At 39.1% G+C, this 5,556-nt stretch overlaps 1 pseudogene; it reads right to left on the bottom strand.

The window, feature by feature from the left end:
• Positions 1-1,886: 1,886 nt before the first annotated feature.
• Positions 1,887-1,963, bottom strand: LOC127670282 (uncharacterized; annotated as a pseudogene).
• Between the last annotated feature and the right edge of the window lie 3,593 nt (positions 1,964-5,556).

Raw genomic sequence — 5,556 nt, 5'->3', positions numbered from 1 at the left:
TTTAGAGGGGCAAACAATGAAATTATAATCTCAAAAGATAAAAGAAATAATTTAATATAGGGTCATAACAGTATAGAAGAAAAAGATGAACGTCCCATTGTGTGGCATATGAACAGTTTGACTGAATGTAGATGGCTTTGATGCTCCTGTAGAAGAGGGATACCACCATCAAGTGAACTTGACATGTGCCCAGGCTCTGCACCAGGCCTGGAATGACTTGATTCTGATAACTACCTTGGGTATATTTCCATAGGCCATCAGTATCAGTGAGAGAAGCAAGACCAATGAGGTTTCAAAGACTTGGACCTCATTGGAGTGAATGTCCACACAGGCAAACTTAATTATGGTGAGGAACTCACAGAAGAAATGATGGAGCCACAGGTGGCCACAATGTGGGAGCCAAAGAGTGATTGTTCCTTGGATGAGAGCATTTCCTGTTCCACTGGGCCAAGAGATTCCTTTCATGTGCTTGCTATATCAAAACATCCTTTCATCTGTGTCTGCCTCAGGAAAAAATTCTTTTCACATGCTTTAGCAAAACATCATTTCACCTGTGTGCCCCAGAAAACATCATTTGACATAACGAACTTTCCAAAGAAACTAGAAGTTTATACTTCAATACCCTTTTGCCCACATTACTTGCTAATGTGTATTGCAATGACTCATTGGTCTGGTATGAATCTACTGGTTTCTGCTACTCTATAAATACTGGAACCTCACTGGGATACCTCTTGGATATCCTATTGTTGCCCTGTGTCATGGAGATCCTGTAGCTCTGGATATATAGCTTTGTCCTGTTCATGAACCCAGGCATTCATCAATGGGGTAGGTATTGAAGTGGGTCAATTCAAAGTCCTGGATCTGGGACTGAAAGGTATGTGAGCTGGTTAGCTCACTGGATCTCCTGCTCTCATCACCTCAGAACCAGCTCATCAACAGCACCTGCAACCAGGGTCAGCTTTATCCTGCTGCCCAGGCAAGGTATAAGGTCTTCTGAGTGCTGCAACAGGTGAGTGACAGAGACAGTTCTCCTCCTTTCATGACCTTATTGGAGTCACTGTTTCCATCCACTCCAGGCAAAGAAGGTAAAAGGGAGCAGAAGGATCTCTCTCCCTTGCAGATGCCACAATCCCTCAGATAAGTGGCAGTGCTGGCTCTCCCAGACTCCCATGGGGCCGGATCACTGGAAGCCCACACATTCAGCACAGCTCTACTGTGCTGTCCAGGTTAGGTGTAGGGCATTTTCTGAGTGCTACAACAGATGAGGGGCATGGAGAGCTCCCTTGTTTTTATGCTCCCAAGGCCATCTCGCCCATGATGTCAAGGTGATGGGTGGGGCCAGTTCTACACAGCCCTCAGACATCAACATATCTCAGAGTGGCAGCCCAGACCACAGAGATCCATCTGGTCTTTGCTCATAAGAGATCCCTGATGCAGCAGAGCCTTAGACCAAGACATGGACCCTGGTGGCAGCACAGGCCAGAAACCTACCATGGTCCCAGGTGGCATTACTAGCTACTCACATCAGGCTATTCATCATTACCCTTTAGTTTCCAATTCTGCCTCTTTTTATTGTGCCCTCATCCTTATATTTCTTTTTCTTTTTTTTTATTTCTCTACCACTTACTTGTCCCCTTTAGTGGCACCTGGGGGTCTCTGGGTGTCTGTGGTCATCTCAGGTGTGATTTCAGGTTGCTATACCCTGTTTATGCATTATGGATCCTGGAATGGGTCATCTGGCACATGATCTGTCCCTGTTTAGGCCTGCAAGGCAGCAGACTGCTGGTCATCTCAGGCTAGCTCCCTAACCAGGACCCATGGTACTTGTTGGTGATTGTCTCAGGTTCTCTTTTTTTTCTAGGAATTTTTCTAATCATTCAGGTGTTTGTAGGTCTTTCCTCTTTGCCCCCTTCTGATGCACATGTTATAGAGCAGCCACACCTGCAATGATTCTAGGGGCAGATCTTTTAACTTTCATAAGCATATTTATAGACATACATATACACAAAGTACATGTAAGTACCCAATAATAAGTACTTATTTCTTAAAATAAACTTTAGAAAATTAAAATAGTTTTGATACTTTTAGTACTACATTTGTTTGGAGGGAGGTGTACATTAATCCAGTGCTAATATATTATTCTCAGTACAATTGTGCAATGTAGAATGAAAGTGTACAATATCTTTGACATTGTAATTAATCTCTGATTATTTTAGGGATGCATTTACAATAAAATCTCACCCCTTGTGTGAATATGGCAGTGACTTGCATAGTATTGAAAAAAGAATGTTGTGCTTATGGAAATGAATCAAATATTGTTTGAGACCAATGTTAATACCCTCAAAATACTCTGTACAGACTTGCTTTTGAGATTTCAACCAAAGTAGTAATTAAATCGGTTCAATAAACCCTTGTTATCTGGGCTCCTACACCTTATTAGCACTCTGATTAAGCTGTTTTTTACTTTGATTCTTGCTCCATGCCTTATCCAATTTCTCCTTAATACCAGTGCCAGAATTACCAGCAACTAGGTTATGGTGCACTGTCAGACCCTGGACTCCTCAAATACAGGTTATAAGATTCTCAAAGCCTGTGATGAGACCTCTCCATTGTAAAGTAAAATAGGGAGAGATGCTGAAAAACCCTTCTGTTAAGGACATTGTCTACCTTGTCTCCGTGAACATTGCATAAGTGGAGGACTACGTTTCCCAGTGGTGCTTTTTCTCTTTTTTATATGTCTGACATCCACATACACTATCTGAGGAATATCACATAGTCCTTGGTTAAATCAAGGTTTCAACTCTGTTTCTACTTATAAAATCCTTCCCAGAAAGCACCTGGAATGCCTCTCCATCCATGGTACATTAAGCCTCATCCCCTGTAAATTCATTTGAAAAACCCTTTCCTTCTTTCCACAGTTTATATAGCCCTTGTTCACCATGAGTAAATATATGCACAAGCTATTGCACTGAATTTCTTCTAAAATTGCTGTAACACATAAATTCTTGGAGAAGTACCCCCAACTCACCTGTAGCCAGACTAAGATCCTGCTGACCTAGTTGTTCCTGGCTCTGCTTCATTCTTTTCTGTTTGTTATGCACCTGGACACTCCAGGAGATGAGGCAGAAAGCAGACGTGGTGTGTGTGTGTGTGTGTGCGTGTGTGTGTGTGTGTGTGTGTGCGCGCGCGCGCGCGCGCGCGTGCGTGCGGTGTGTGTGTGTGTGTGTGTGTGTGTGTGTATAAATAGTTTTGCAGAAGCTAACCATCCTCACACAGACTAGTTGGATTGCTTTCCTGGAAGGTTGGCAATTTTTTCTCATGTCCTAAAAAATGCACATTTTATATATATATAAATATATATTATATATATATATATATTTTTAACATATAACAGTACTTTATTATCAGCTGTGCAAAACTGATTACCTTCTTTGTTTAGCAGATCTTTGTTGTTTAAGTTTCACAAAAGATGTTAAACCTGTTGAATATAAAACTTTTTTTTTTTTTTTTTTGGTTTTTTGGATTTGTTTTTTTCGAGACAGGGTTTCTCTGTATAGCCCTGGCTGTCCTGGAACTCACTCTATAGACCAGGCTGGCCTCAAACTCAGAAATATGCCTGCCTATGCCTCCCAAAGTGCTGGGATTACAGGTGTGCGCCACCACCACCTGGCTGAATATAAAACTTTTACCAGGCAGTATAACTTGCATATTGAGAACTAGGAGTTGGACATTTTTGGCAAGGACTACTTATCAGACTAACTTGTGACTCACAGAGAAAATTCATTCATATTTCCTCAATGTTATTATAACATGCATCTTCAGTATTTACTTACTAAATACTAAAATTAGTATTACTAATACTAAAAGAACAATATTGAGAATCTTATATAAGCATTTCTATTTACTATTATGATTAATATCCTGTATTTGCTTCTAAAACCATTTTCTTGGATCTGCCTCAAAATATTCTGGACTATGTTTTTATGTTTTGTGCATTTCACATAATCAATGTCTGTAGTCATCACTTTGTTTTCAGTTAATGTGATCACACAAATGATCTGTATTTACATAGTTAGACAGCTTGGTACATGTTTTATGTGTTTTGACACAATTTTATTAATTCTTTGATATTTCATACATTATATTTTGATCATATTCAGTTTCCTTCAATTCTTCCCATATCTACTCCCAAATCCATACTCACTTAAGTTTGTGACATCATGTTTTTAAAACCCACCCAGACCAGTTTGTGCTGCTGTATACTCTTGGGTATGTCATAATCCATTGGAACATGTTTCATCTATCAGAGGCTATATTCTTAATGAAAACTAAACTTCCCATTCCCAGAAATTATCATTTACCAATAACCTTTAAAATCAACATAACCCTAAACAGAAGAAAAACTTAAATCCTTTCTACTTAAATCATAAATAAATATGTCCACTCTCTCAACTTCTGTTCAAAATAGTACTTGAAATTGTATCAAGATCAGCGGGACAAATAAGACTATCAAGGCTATATATGTAAGACAGGAAGAATTCAAAGTATTTTTATTTACAGATAATATTATTTGAGATATAAAACATTCTAAAAACTCCACCAGAAAACTTCTATAGCTGATAAACATTCACCCAAGGCAAAGGATACAAAATTAACACCCCAAAATTACTATCCTTCCTCTACACAGATGGCAAATATACTAAGGAAGAAATAATGAAAATTACTATTCACAGTTGCCATGGATGGTCCCAGCCGGGAAGATTCAGATCCGTGGGGGAACTTTGGATTTCAGGAGAGAAACAGGTTTGGTGGTGACAGAAACAGAAACAACCACACACAGAGGAAGTTTGAATCTGAATGTATTTAGGAGCTCTAAAGTAAGGATTTTTATACAGGAAGAGTAGGTATTACCATTTCAAAAGATGTAGCCAGTGAGGCAGGCACAATTATAACCATTTGGCACAAGGAAATGCAAAATCAATCAGGTACAATATTTCTCATGTAACAGAGTCATAGCATCAATTTACAGATGTCATCAATCTTCCTGATTGGAATACAGAGTCACTTGTAGTTAACAGTAAAACTTCAAAGAGTTTGAAGTTTTTTATACTCCCTGGGTCTTAATAAGTTTTTGTGAGAAATTCTTTTTTTTTATTCGATATATTTTTTTATTTACATTTCAAATGATTTCCCCTTTTCTGGCCCCCCACTCCCTGAAAGTCCCATGAGCCCCCTTCTCTCTCCCTGTCCTCCCACCCACCCCTTCCCACTTCCCCATTCTGGTTTTGCCAAATACTGCTTCACTGAGTCTTTCCAGAACAAGGGGCCACTCCTCCTTTCTTCTTGTACCTCATTTGATGTTATTTGATGGATTATGTTTTGGGTATTCCAATTTTCTAGGTTAATATCCTCTTATTAGTGAGTGCATACCATGATTCACCTTTTGAGTCTGGGTTACCTCACTTAGTATGATGTTCTCTATCTCCATCCATTTGCCTAAGAATTTCATGAATTCATTGTTTCTAATGGCTGAATAGTACTCCATTGTGTATATTT

This window comes from Apodemus sylvaticus, chromosome 19 (genome assembly GCF_947179515.1).
Source record: "Apodemus sylvaticus chromosome 19, mApoSyl1.1, whole genome shotgun sequence".
Taxonomy (NCBI): domain Eukaryota; kingdom Metazoa; phylum Chordata; class Mammalia; order Rodentia; family Muridae; genus Apodemus; species Apodemus sylvaticus.
Note: the sequence above shows the minus strand (reverse complement) of the source record. Positions and strands in the feature narration are given on the sequence as shown.